Below are 15,335 nucleotides of genomic sequence, written 5' to 3' on the forward strand. Positions count from 1 at the left end.
TGACTAAATCAGAGTATTAAAGTTGCAAGAGGGGAATACCGTTTCTCTAGTCTACTGTTTCTCTAAGTATGGACTAAGGACCATCTGTCTCACACCATGAAGGCTCTTTGATTACAACAGTATACCCCTGAGCCCCAACTCAGAACTGGTATTGGGCCCTACCTAGGAATCTACATCCTCCCACCAGAGTTATATATTAATATATTAATAATAAAGATTAGAATTTCTTATCTAATCCAAACACTGTATTTTACAAATGAGTAAACTGAGGCACAGAGAGTTTTTTTTAAGTAATTTACCTCTGGTTATCTAGTTTGTTATCAACATTCTTCAAATGCAGACTTTCTGACTTTCTATACCAATTATTCTCATCTTAATTCAACACCATTATGACACATGAAACTGGTTGGATCATTTAGACTGACTTTTTGAAAAGGTCACGTTAGTTAAAAGGCTGCTGTGGATTTTGTTGTAGTTACTCTTTTCCTCATGAAATTCCAGCAGCTGAGTTGTTTTTAAACCTAAAAAACTGAGCACCGAATTCTTCAAAACTACAAAACCAATTAATTACCTGAGAAATCCAAGATGTACTCGTGGACCCCATTTTGAGCAAAATTGACAAAAGATCATTCATTTATGATTTATTGTTATCTCTTGTTCATTATAAAAACTGATTACAGATAACCTTAAAGGTAAGAGCAAAACCCATCCATGTTCAATTTATTTGGTGTCTTTTGTTTATTCTCTTGACTATTGTTCAGTTTTTTAACAAGCTCAGCTGGGTATTCAGCCATCTCAGTAAATACTCATGTAAATTTGCTAATTAGGTTTGATAACTAATTTCACATTAAATATTTTGTACAGTCTGGTAGAAATCAAATTTCAATTGTTGGGTAAAAAATTCTGATTTTTGTTTTATTTTTATGTCAGTTTTTAAAGGAATACTGAAGCGTTTCTTTTAAATGACTTATTGCTGAAGTTTTAGAGATACTGTTAGAGAAATAATGTTCACACTATGATGAGAGTGAAAATACAAAAGAATGCTAGCATTGAAATGGTTGCTTTGCATTGCATCTGTGTGTTTCTTTAGAGGATTTAAAAAAAAATTAACCTACATTAAAGTTCACATTTTGGAATGTGTGTGAAGTTCTGTCAGTTTTAACACATGAGCAGATTTGTATAACCACTGCCACGATCAGGATAAAAGAACAGTTCTGTCACCCCCCCCCAAAAAATCTTCGTCATGCCACCCTTTGTAGATAAAACCTTCTCCCACCTCTGACCACTGACATCCACCAAACTGTTCTCTGTCATTATTGTTTTGCCTTTTTTAGAATATCACATAAATGAAATCATACCATATGTAACCATTTGAGACTAACTTCTTTCTGTCAGCATTGCCTTTGAGATTCATACAGTTGTCTGTATCAATAGTTTGTTTGCTCCTTTTTATTGCTGAGGATTATTATTTCATTGCAGGGATATACCACGGTTTGTTTATCCATTCACATGATAAATATCATTTAGGTTGTTTCCAGTTACTGACTATTGCGAATAGAATAGTTGTAAACATTCATATACAAATCTTTGTATGGGTATATTCTTTCATTGCTTTTGGGTAAACATTTAAGAGAGGGATTGATAGGATGTATGGTAAGTGTATATTTAATAGTATAGAATACTGGTAAACTGTTTTCCAGAGTGACTCTACCATTTTGTTTTCTCACAAGCAATGTGTTAGAGTTCCAGTTTTTCCATGTCTTTGCCAGCACTTGGTGTTATCGTTATTTTTTATTTTAATAATTCTAATATGTGTGAAGTAGTATTTCATTGTGCTGTTAATTTGAATTTTCCCAATAACTAATGATGTCGAACATTTTTCCCTGTGTTTATTTGCCATTCATAACCCTATTTGATGAAGTATCTGTTCAGTTATTTTTCCCATTTTTTAATGGAATTGTAGGTTTTTAGTGGTGAGACTTGAGAGTTCTTTATGTGTCTGGATACAAGTCCTTTTCCAGATATGCGATTTGCAAATATTTTACTGGCAGTCTATGATTTTCATAGAGAACATGTCTTTAATTATGATGATGTTTAGCATTTCTCAATCTTCTCATGCTTTCTCACTCTATCTGTATGCCCCCTTAGAATTTTTAATACATTGGGGAAAACAGAAACATTACTATATCATATCTGAGCCCTGTATGTATGAGTCCTGCCTTGACCTTCAACTTTGGCTATTCATTATGTCGGTTTTTTTTATTGTCTTCCCAAACCAACTGACACATAAGATTTTCCTTTCTCTGTTAAGAGCTCACTCTATGAAAAACTGAGACACGTTAGACCCTTCCAACTTTCTTGACCCTATCAGTGTCTCAAGTTCCACAGATTATTTTTGTCTGACTTTCTTTCACTTATACCCATACCTCTTTTCTATTGGTACCATCATCATCCTAGTTCAGGCCTGAACTACTCTGCTAACTGGTCTACTAATACTGATTTTCCCCACTCTACTATAGTATGCATGCCCAAAATTATATTTTCTTTATGTAATCCCCTGCTCAAAAACTTTCCAGTTTACTGTTGCCTAAAAGACGGCATTCAAACTTGGAAGCCTGTTATTATTCAGCCCCACGTTTCCTTGCTTGCCTGCCACTATTACTCAATGTGAACAATCAGCTCCACTCAGAATACTGTTTCTCAGTGCACCAGTGCTGTGAATAGACACAAAAGAAATGGCTCCTGGTCTTGGACAATGTACAATCTAGTTCATAAAGCAAACTAACTGTTTGTGTGACACTAAAAGTCTGCCACCAGTTCTACGCATATTCTGGAGAATTGTCTTGTGTTATGAGACTGAAAATATAATCCAAACGTGAAAGTAGGTGTAAAAAATCATTTAAAAATCTGTTTAGAAGGGGTGAAATTTAGAATTATCTTTAAAAATGTGGGAGATTCTTGGGAGAAGCCACCTTGTACATCTGTTTCCAGTAAAAATCATTTCTCTAAAAACAAATTTCCAGGCACTAAAATATCCAAAGAAAACTTAGAGAAGTGTGGTAATGTTATGTGTGTTCATGTCAGAATCATGAGCCCTCTCTTTAGTTATCTGTTGTCTCATATATCCAGAGACACAACCAGTTGTGATGGTTAAGTTCTCATGGTTTCAAACTACCCAGACTTACTCTGACTACCAAGGAAAATAGGTAGGTTTCTTGGATGCATACATGGGTAGCTCATAACCATACCTAGAAAATTTCCTATAATATGTTTTTAGAGCATTGTTATTTCTGAGTCTTTTGCAAGGGCTTCCGATTTCTTTCATTCAGGTTTCTAATCTTTGGAAAAGAATGTGGTTGATTCAGCTTGCCACAGGTCATCTCCCTTATGTAAAACTGCTACAGGGAGGCCACCTAGCACAGGAACACTACTGAGGGAAAATCCTGGTGTATCCAAAGTTGTTGTCAATAAACAAACAAAAAAATCATTATAAACTGATTAATCTCTCCTATTCTTAGTGGGTATCAGTATTTATTGTAACTAATTTATTGAGCTGAGTGAACAAGGGGATCTTAATTCTCTGTGTGAGTAGATGATATTTAGAGGTCTATAGAGCTTTGACGATACCTAAGAAAGTCCATCAGACTACGACAGTGGGTCAGGTCTGGGTGATCCTATGAGACATTTTATTAGGTGAGATCTAGGGGTTGTACAGGACATGATGTAAATGCATTTTGTTGTTTATGTTCATAGTAACCAGCTACTTTACTTACACCTGATATTTAAGGATAAGGTCTCAGTGACATTTCTTGAGAAAGGTGTATTTTTGCCCCGTTTCATGTCCAACACTAGTTCACTGTGCTATGTTCTATGTGGTCTTCATTCTAGGATCCAGCCTTGAGGCCTAGGGAGAAGAGGTGGTGGTGAACTCCCCCTAGCTCTTAAAACTTTAGCTTAGAAGGAATGCATGTTTCTGCTTACATTTCTTTGATGAGAGCAAGCCATATGACCAGCCCAGCTGTCAGTGAGGGGAGAAAGGTAGATAATATTTATGAATGGCAACTTGGTCTACCACACGTGGTATTGAGCTATCTCAAATCCTACTTAGTTAATGACCATGTTTCAAAAACAAGTTGTGAAAACTTGAGGTTTTTAAAATTGTCATTAAACTATATTCCAAATGCAGAAATGTGTACATACCTTTGAGACAGGATCACAACAAGGAGCAGAGGTGGGGCAGAATGATAGGAACAAAATTAGGATCACTGATCACTTGAGAACAAAAGCTATGGTCAAGCTACTATTGTAACCATTTTAGAAACACCTTGTTTACTCTAGTTTGGGGAAGCCCCTTGGGAGGCACCTGCACAGATGGAGGACAAGAGTGTCCTCAAGTGACTCTGACTTCATTATACCATCATTACTATAAATTATTGCCCCCCAAATGGGCTTTGGAAGCCATGACACATCTGGGCCTGAACAAATAAATTTAAAACTCCCCCTCCCCATGGATGGGAGGAGGTAACATTCTCATTGGCCAGGGTGAGGGCAACACAAGAATGAGGAAGTCAGAAGAAAGAAAAGGGGAACCCAAAGAGACCCCAGGGCAACTGTCCGCTTGGATGTGTGCCCAGTCCTACCCCCTTCTGGAGTGTACTACCACTTGCTAATCTTTCTTGACAACCCCTCCTCCCCGCATAGTGTCTGGAGGTTCACTTGCTTAATAAACTTCATTCACTTTGCTCTGCTGCTTTGGTGTTTGGTTTCAATAAGGACCAAGGATGCTCACTTGCCAATAACACCTTAACTGTACATCTTGATGAACTTTGACAAATTGAACACATTCATGTAACCAGCACCCAGATCCAAGAACACCAGAGTTCTGTGAGCACTTGCCTCATGCCCTCTTCCACTCACCAACACCCACATTAAGGATAATTACTACCCTGCTTTATAGCAACATGGTTTAATTTTGACTGTTTTTGTACTTTATAAAAAAGGAATCAAGCATGATCACATTATCCAAACTTTCCCAAATATTTCACTCAACCCTGGTATATTAGTCAGGATAAGGTAATAGTACTTTATATAATGAAATAGTTCACTGTGATCCTTGCTATCTAACATCTTCTGCTCAACAGTCTGTTCTTGAGATTTGTCCATGTTGTTGCATAAAGTTGTAGATTGTTCTTTCTCCTTGTGTGCTTTCCGTTGTGTGACAATTTTACCCATTCTCCTCTTGATTTGAGCACACACATTTAGGTAGTTTCTAGATTTGTGCTATTATGAACAGTGCTGCTATGAACAGGTTAGTGCATGTCATTTGGTGAATATGTGTAGTTATTTTCTACTGGGTGGTAGGCCATGGAGTATGCTTATGATGAGATTAGTGAAGGCCATCAGTTTTCCAAAGTAGTTGTGTTTACTTAAATTTTAAAAGAAATGAAATGAGACCTTTTATAGGAATCTGGTGTGGACAGAGATGTATTATAACATTAAATGGACTGAGCAGTTAAAATTAGTCAAAAGGGAGAATGCATGCCATAAAGTTCTGACAGAACAGGGAACTTTGTTGCCGTAGGGAGTGATGACAATGATCCTTGTGGTGCAGGCAGCTCATATGGAAATGAATGTATTTTAGGACTGAGGAAGAGCTGAGTCTTACTTTATTTATAGTAGATAGTATATGATGCAGAGCTTTTTGAACTTTTTTTTTCCATTAAAAAACACCTGCCTAAGGTTTTAAGTGCTTTTAAATTAGCTCAGTCTTGAATTGGTACTAATAAAACTACCATGTGTGACAATTCATAATAAATCCCTGTGTCGTGTCGGCGTGTGGATGAGTGTTTTTATTATTCAAAAGAGAACATGGGGCTTTGTTCATTTTCACAAAATAGTCCTTCAAGGTAGTTTAGGCCTCCCTCTGTCTCCCTGCTAAGCCACTGAACTGTCTCAAATTTCAATTCTTTTTACCTACCTAGATAATTTTTAATAATCTGAATCTGTATGTATTGGTAGCCGAATCTATTGAAAAGCATAAATAAAAATGAGATGCATTTGCCAGTAAAGAAATACAAGCCCAGACAATGCCCTGGTGCCAATTAGGAGAATCTATAAACGGATGCTGTGTTCTGTGTGGCCACAGCTAGAGACTTTATGAAGAAATGAGCTCATTTTTTTTTTTCCAGCAGGCAGTATTCTCTGGGTTCCTGTGCGGTTTCCCCTGATAGCAAGCAGAACAGAACTCACATTGTGAGTCTTGCTAAGGGCAGAGTGAGAAGACACACAGAGCACACTTAATTGGGTTTATTCAAACTCTAGAATTCTAAAATATAAAATGGTCTGTTAAAGAAAAGTTGCATATTATGTTACCAAAAGTTAAAAGTACTTCATAAATAAAAACATTAATTTTAGATGTGGAAATCAATAATTTATTGCTGTGGTGACATTTGAAAATAAGTCTTCAAAAAGCCTACCTTGTTCTTCATAATTTTTTTTTTTGGTATTATAGCCAGAGGGTCACTTTTATTGCTTTTAAAAGTAGTGCCATTTGGAACACTAAGTATCAAGCCATATTTCCCTAAAGCATTGTATAAACATACAAATTATTTGTTGCTAATTATCATGGATTCTCATTGTTTTTTTTTTAAATTAACTGCTATGAAACAGTAAATTGTAACCAAATCCTGTATTGTGATATTCATGCAATCAGACATGAATTACAGTAGTGAGTAAAAATGACAGCATTTCTTTGTTAAGAATACCACTGCATTTTAATAAGGCTTAACTCATTCCATCACAAGCACCAACTTCAATAGCTTCTTCCAGGCTGTTTGCCATCCTTAACTGAATAGACTGTTGCCAAGGTCACCATGTGCCAAATTCAGTGATCACATTTCTGTCCTCATTTTTTTTTTTTTTTTGACTTAGCAGTAGCAAGTCACACAGTTGACCATTCCCCACTCTTCAAACATTCTCTGCTTCGGTGTTCATGATGCTATATTCTCCTCCATACCTACCACTTATTCTTGGCCTTTCTTGCTGACTTTTGCTCTGTTGACTTCTAAATACTGGTCTGAAAGACTGTCTATAGTCTTTTCCCAGATCATTCTATAGCGTGGCTTTCAATACCATCTATATTCTGATAAATCCCAAATGTGTATCTCTAATCCTGATCTCTACAATGAGCTTCTAATTTATATAACTAACCGGCCTACTTGACATTGCCACTAGAATGTCTAAGAGGTACCTGAAACGTCTTAAGACTGAAATAGAGCTGTCCATTTTCCATTGCCAAGCTCCTAATTTCTGCAGAAATCTCTTCTGAATAAATACTATTACCATATGCCTTATTGCTCAAGCAAAATGCCTAGGAGTCATCCTTGACTCCTCACTGACTACTGCTTCAAAACACACACAGACACATACACCCCAGCAATTGAAAGTTCACTTAGGTTCACCTTCAAGATATATCCCTGATTTATGTGAGTCTTTCCATTTTCACAGGTAACACTTTAATCAAGCCACCATCATCCAGTAGCAAGATGGCTGGAATAGCCTCTTTCTCTAATCTTATCTAAAATCAAACTCCTTGCTCTGTCCACATGATCTGTGACTCCAGGCTGCCTCATACCCCTCTCTCCTTCATTGGTTTTGCTGTGATCATACCGACTAGCTTCCTTTATATTACATACTTCAAGTTGTTCCTACTTGGGGCTCTCACACTTGTTCTTATTTCTACTTGTAAAACTCCCCCAATGGATCACATGACTGTCATGTTCTTGTCATTTCAGTCTCAGCTCAAATGCCACCTTTTCAGTGTGGATGTTCTGAACAGTCACTCTAATTAAGGAATCCACCATCCTTGAGGGCCCTCACCCTCCTCCAGTCCCCCTCAACCACATTTTCTATTAATAGTTTCATCATAGCTCCTCTCACTGATCTGTCTCTGAAACTATCTTGTCTCCTTAAGAACTCATTCTCTGTCTACACCCACTATACTGTAATCTCCAGAAGTCCAGATATGAAAGATATGGGAAAAAACCAAGATGGTTACTCTCACACAGCTGACACAACACGTCTGGCACCAGATATGTGGGGTTTTTCCCGCACATCAACCAAGCGGTTCTCCAACAGACATCAACTGGGTGTCCTCTAACTTAACTTAATTCTGATACCATCTTGAGCTCCTAACAGTGAAGGGCTCAGTCCCACAAGACTGCCCAACACTTCAGATGCCAGTTGCAAGCAAAGGTTGAGACCTGTGTTCTCAATGACCAGCTATAAAATGGGGGTCCCATGACCTTCATCTTGGGTTTGATGAATTTGCTGGAGTGACTCACAGAACTCAGGGAAACACTTTACTTACATTTACCCAGTTTACTATGAAGGATATCACAAAGGATACAGATGAATAGCCAGAAGAAAAGGTATGGGAGAAGGGGAGCAGAGCTTCCATACCCCCTCTGAGCAACATGCCCTCCAGGAATGTCCACATGTTTAGCTATCTGGAAGCTCCCTGAAGCCAGACCTTTTGAGTTATGGAAGCTTCATTACATAGGCATGATCCTGATTAAACCCTTGACCATTGGTGAACAACTTAAACTTCAGCCCCTCTCTCCTTCTTGGAGGTTGGAGGGTGGGGTTGAAAGTTCCAACTTTCTAATCTTGCCCTAGTCTTGGTGACCAGCCTCCATCCAGAAGCCATCAGGAGGCTGCCAGCCAGCAGTCTTCTCATTAGCATACAAAAGAGACTCTTATCACTCTTGAGATTCCAAGGGGTTTAGGAGCTGTCTGTGGGGAAACTGGGATGCAGACCAAATGTACATCTTATTATAAATCACAATATCATGGCAGGAGTCCTATCTGTCTTGTTCACAATTACAGTTCCAGCTCATGAACTATGCCTAAAATGCAGGTTCCCAAAGTTGCTCAGTGAATGAATAAACCATGGATACATTGAAAGCATCCAGGGAAAAATGGTGGAGGGAAATTATATAAAGACAGCTCCATTTATTTGCTAATTTATTGACTTTTTCCACATGCTTCCCTATAGTCTGTCACTTGTGTACAGTCAGTTCAAATGCACAGGAGAATCCTGGTATCCAAGCTTTAAAAAAGTCATAATAAATTGTGGATGCCTGCACCTCATCTTTATTTTTTAGTTGGCTTGAAGCAATTTTAAAACAAGTATTCCCTTTTGTTATTCATGTCACCAATCAGAAGGTAACCCACCATGTACTGGCTTCTAAGGTTGTGGTTCTTGGTAGTCCAGTTGCTATCCCACTCCTGGGCCTCATTGTCTGTTTTAGCCTAGGTTTACCTAGAGGCTTCAGATGGGGACTATTTATTGTCTTATCAAGTAGCTGACCTTTTGACTGTGCCTCTGGCCTCAACATACTTGTTTGTTTAGCCCTGAGGCCAAGTCTCAATCCCCCTTTGCTGGATTCTGGCACGTTTCACTGTCAAAGAGTCACACAGCTCAAATACTTATTAGTGTTTTAAAAGTAACTACTTTTATCCTGAAAATTGTGAAATCATAAAACTTTAGGAATGGTGAGCTTTTTAGGTATTGCCTTCCCCTACATCTTTATGTTTCAAGTGTGAGTGAGAATGAGCCAACATGTAATAGTCATACACTTTGAATATTTAAAATACAGAAAATGCCACACTTAATATTTTTGTACATCCAACTGTTTTTCTCTCTCTCACACACACATACTCTCTCAAAGGGCTTGAATTATAGCAACAATAATTTAATAACCATACTCTAGTCATATTTTTCTGTTTAAGTAACTTTTTCATATATTAGATGTACACAAGTACTCAATACTGTGGATGTTATTTCTCCTTCCCATTCAGCTCCTGATTCTATTCCTTCCTCTTCTCTTCTTTTGTTAAAAGGTGTAGTTAGGTGGTAGAATCACACTTGGTAGCTCCATCTTTCTCTGGATTCTCTTATATAGCAAATCCTGCCCTATAAGTGAGAGATTCTTTCTGTTGTGACAGTCTGGCCACATTGTTTCTCATCTCTTGTCCACAGCTCATGTGAAGCATGGTGGGGATGGGAAGGCATGAGACTTACCATAAGTGTTGGGTGGTGTTGCCATTCACAGAGAAGAGACTCAATTCATCATGTCCCCGAAACATTTGACTTAAGATTTGAATGACAAAAAATTTAAATTCACCTTCAAGATGGTAACTAACGCTGATGGATCCCACTCATCAATCTCCGTTTGATTCTTTAACATCAAGTCCTTCATTTTGTGGGCTTACTTAAGAATTATGCAATAAATAACCAACTACTGAACATTTAAAGTGAATCCAGTGTTACCACCCAAACATATTCTGTCACCCAGTGCACAGAATGAAGCCAATATACAGAGATACAAGGTGCTGTAGCAGAGAAAGAGTTGAATATCACAAGGCCACCAAGCAAGAAGACAAGTGAAATTTCTCAAATCCGCCCCCCTGAGAATTTGGGAGCCAGGGTTTTTAAAGATAGTTTGACAGACAAAGAGCTAGGGAGTTGGGTCTGCTGATTGGCTGGGGATGAACTCATAGGGTTGGAAAGCAGTAATTGTCTTTTCATGCTGAGTCATTTTCTAGGTAGGGGGTCACAGGCCTGTTGAGTTAGTTCCTAAGTATGGCCATTGATCTTGTTGGTATCAGTTGGTCCCCCTAAATGCAGAGCCTGGAAAATATCTCAAAGACCTATCTTATGTTTTACAATAGTGATGTTATCTGTCGAAGTGATTAGTGTAGTGACATTAACAGATCTTGTGACAACCAGGGATATATGACTCCTAAACAGTGAGCAGTTACAGGAAGGCAAGCCATGAAACAATGGCTGGTTAACTTTTAGTTATGCCTATACTTTTGTGGAAGTCAGCCTTGTATCATAGTTCTTGCCTTGTAGCCCTACATTACTTTAATATGGACAGCTACCAGCATCCAATCCTGGGTGCTTTTTGAGGACTTATACTTCAGTATTATTTCTCATCTAAAAGCATAGAAAACAATTTAGCAAACTTAATTAGCATGCAGAAAAAAACAGTTTAGCAATGGGTAGAACAGGATTTTTTTGCTTTGTCCTGCAGTCTAGTGAGAGGAAACAGAATTACTCTATAGAAAATGAACTGTGTTCTGAATCAGAAATGTGGATCTTGATGTTGCCTCTGATACTAATTATAATAATAAAAGTTTACTAGCATTTATTGAGTATATACTATGTGACTTTACTTGTAAAGCCTTTATGTTACTGTAGCTATATGATGGTAGGTATTGTTACTTTCTATTATTCTTTCCAGGAAAATATTTCTACCCATTATTTCAAATGTTCAGCATTCCCAGGTCTGCCCTGGTGGCCAAGGGCAATATGTAGATACTTCAGTCTTCTCACTCTAACAGCTTTAGGATAGACATAATTCACTTCTTGAATTTTCAAAATTGTATGACAACTGAAGTGTATCTGGCAAGAATGAATTTAATGACATCTGAAGGAGCTGTATCGGCTTATCTTTTGAAGCACTGCCTGCCTGGAGAGATCTTAATGTGCAAAAAATTAAAATGACAACTCAAAGGAGTCTTTGGAATCTTTTCCGCCTCAGTGATGCCCAGATCTCCATGGTGCAAGTGCCCATTGATTATTAATTTCTATAGTTACTTTGTATGATGACACTGAGTGATTGAATGTTGGAAATGCAATTGTTCGCCCCTTTCGTGACTCAAAAAATATGCTCAGTAACCCATAATCAGTCAGAGATTCAATTAATTCATTACAATGTATAAACAATGACTCTGCAATTTAATGAGGAGGGCCAGGTTCTAAATTCTAGGTAGGGACTTAAGGATTGACAGGCCCTTAACTATATTATTATTCTTATAATTACACTAAGTAGTTCTCATGGTATATTAAATTTGGTAAGGAAGAAGAGTGAAAATGAGGATTTAATGTTTGAAGAACTACATTAGCATGGTTGCTAATTTTCATATCATGCACAAAGTGCATTATCTGCTCTTTCTTTTTCCTCAGAATTAACACTTTGATCAAATAGGAGTGTGTCCTTGGCCTTCTGTTGCAATCTCAAGCTGATTAGATTTGGCTGCCAGGTCATTAGAGGCTGTGTAGGCTAACTGGATGCCGTCAGTGGCCCATCGTATACAAAGGTGGAGTTTCCTCAAGAATAGGATATATTTGTGCATTTCCTGCAGGAAAATATTTATTTTTAAGGCTTTCCCTATTTTTTGTTCAATCACTTAAATACAACTAATCTGGAAATTGTAGATCGGTGGTACTTGTGAACTTTACTATCCATTTTCTTCTCTTCAATAACAATATGAATTTTTTTGAGACATAACCATGTTTAGGAATTTTTTATGTTTTAAGAGAAAAGTATCTCATGACAGAATTTCAAGAGAAAATTATATTTATTTTAAAATAAAAGGCAAGTTTTTACTAAACTTTTAAACTTTTTTTTTACATTTCTAAAATTCATGTTAGCACGCAGAAAGACAAGCAGTAGCTCATTCTTTTTATTTTCTTTTTTTGCTAATGCTTTTAAATTATATGTGCTAGACTATCACATAAATTAAAAGACTAGAATTTATTCAAACCTGCTTGAAAGTAAGTTAGTGTTTAAAATGTTTTCCTACCCAAACATTTAACTGCTACCTATAAGTATACATCCTTTTCATTCTGTTTTTCCCCAGAAAATGTAAAAAGAAAAACAAAAGGAAGCATTTCCAGATGGGAGCAGATCTGGAATCTCTAAGACCCCTCTCCTGTCTCAGTGATAGATATGAAAACCTACTTCTTTGCCCACCAATCTAATCTTTTCTTTTCTTTTCTTTTCTTTTCTTTTCTTTTCTTCTTTTCTTTTCCCTCCCTCCCTCCCTCTCTCTCTCTCTCCCTCCCTCCCTCCCTCCCTCTCTCTCTTTCTCTCTCTCTTTCTTTCTTTCTTTCTTTCTTTCTTTCTTTCTTTCTTTCTTTCTTTCTTTCTTTCTTTGTGTGTGACAGGGTCTTCCTCTGTCACCCTGGCTACAGTGCAGTAGCATCATCATAAACATCATAGCTCACTGCAACCTCTAACTCCCCAGGCTCAAGCAGTTCTCCTGCCTCAGCCTCCCAAGTAGCTGGGAATACAGGCATGCGCCACCAAACCTGGCTAATTTTTCTATGTTTTGTAGAGATGGGGTCTCAGAGTCTCTCTCACTCTTGCTCAGGCTGTTCTGGAACTTCTGAGCTAATAAGCAATCCTCCCGCCTTGGCCTCTGAAACAGCTAGGATTACAGGCATGAAACACTGAGCCTGGCCCTGCCCACCTTCTTGATTTTCTGTTTCCCTGTTTATGAGCTAACTCAACACAGTGCAAGCATCACACTCTGCTCCTGCCTTCTTAGATTCTTTTTTCATGTGTGCAGTGTGCACATTACCTTACTAGGAATTTTATTTTCCTCTAATGCTTTGTAACGGATAATTCAGTACATCATGTTATCAGCATATTACCCTTTCTGTGCCCTCCAGCTGTTTCATCTTTCACAAATCACTTAACCTATAATGATCATAGAGTGCACTTCTGTAGTGCTTTTTCTGTGTCAGACATCCTTCTTAGCCATTCACATATGTTAACTCATTTAATAATGACTGCAGTCTTGTGAAAGATATGTTCTTGTTCTCATTTTATAGATGGGAAGATTCAAGCATATAGAAGTTAAGTAGGTTGTCTAATGCTCAGTGTGAGAAGGATTTAAACCCAGTCCGTCTGGGGCCAGACGCTCCATATTCTTGACTATAGACCTTGCTCCTTTTAACTTCAGTTTTCTCCTTAGTTAAATGAGTGGACTGTCATGAAATGACACCTAAAGGTCTGCCAAACCCTAAATAAATAAATATGTTGATAGAGGTAATCGTACATATCGAAATGTTATACCTACTTAATTGGAAAATATTGTTTTATTGACAATTTTATGTGGATAGGATAATTTCCCACATATCTGTTTTAAGATTAATAATTTTGAAAGTTCTTTATCTCTACCCTCTCCATAATCCATGACATAACTCTGATCTTCATGGGTGTTTGGTATCTATCTGGTCCTATGACTCAGTGGTTGATTGATTGACTTAAGTGAAATAGGCACTGAAGTTGGTTTTGAACCTGACTGACAGGCAGCACCTAGAAACTGGAGCCTGCAACCACACCAGCTTCTCCTTGTTTGTTCCTGAACACAGAACAATGTTCTACATTAGAAGCATCTGGGAAACTCTAGACATTGCTTTCTACTTCCCAGATTTGTCTGAGTGGAGGGTGGAAAGAGAACAGAGAGCAGATGAAAGATGGGAGTAGGTGAGAAACTTTGCACACTACATCTTTCTGTGCTTTTTGATTTTTGAGCTTTATGATTGTATTATCTGCTCAAACAATTAATAAATCATTAAAAAAGTGTCTGTGATCTCAGAAGGGATCCTTAGCAGTAGAGCAGAGAAATCTTGGGGTCAAGGTTTTTCTCCACCCTGTCAAAAGACTACCCTTTACGGAACTGCAAGTCAGTCATGTGAGTTCAATTAATTTGAATGACTCAAGCAGTAAAATTATGGGAGACACAAGACCTGTACAGGAAGTAATGTGAAAAAGTAAACTAATAGAGAGATAATCTCATGGGGAAGGAGAATAAAGATAGACAGTATCAGAAAGCAATTCTGCAGTAAACTAAATAGAATGAATAAAAAGTTCATTACCCTTCAGACAGGATAGAAATCAGGGTGGACCAGAGCAATTTTATGAACCACCAAATGGTTTTCTCTTCCACATTCCTATCCCCAGGGCTAAGAGAATTTCGAGCATGGATGTTACATATATACAAAGGAAAAAGAATGAGTCCTAGTTAATCAATCTTTGCTGACCAAAGCACTTTGATGTTTTATGATTCTGTTCTACTTGTTTTGAAGGGGAGTCTGCAATTAATTTTAATGGGAAACTGGCCTGTGACCAACATGTGTGCTAGAATATGTGTGTATTAACAAGCAAGCAGAGTGGTGCTGGTGCATCCCAGGACAAGTCAGGGCAGTACAATGGAAATGGAAAATATGGGGATTGTCAGGAGTGAAGTCTGCTCAGTTCAGTGTCAGTTGGCAGGCACCAATGATGATAACTATTACTTTATGACTGAATGAGCAACCAAGAATTTATTTTTAATGATAGAGAAGCCATGGAGATAATTCAGAAAAATAATCACTGTCCTGAAAAATCACTAAGATTCTTTTTCTTTTTTTCCTTTTCATTGTGGTTAAAAAAACATAATATGTGATTTACCCTCTTAAATTCTTAACTGTGCAG

The 15,335-nt window shown here is 37.6% G+C and overlaps 1 protein-coding gene across 17 annotated transcripts in view; it reads left to right on the forward strand.

The window, feature by feature from the left end:
- Positions 1 to 15,335, forward strand: part of NRXN1 (neurexin 1) — a 1,058,130-nt gene that overhangs the window by 187,859 nt on the left and 854,936 nt on the right. The window lies entirely within an intron of this gene.

This window comes from Eulemur rufifrons, chromosome 19 (assembly GCF_041146395.1).
Source record: "Eulemur rufifrons isolate Redbay chromosome 19, OSU_ERuf_1, whole genome shotgun sequence".
In the NCBI taxonomy this organism is placed as follows: domain Eukaryota; kingdom Metazoa; phylum Chordata; class Mammalia; order Primates; family Lemuridae; genus Eulemur; species Eulemur rufifrons.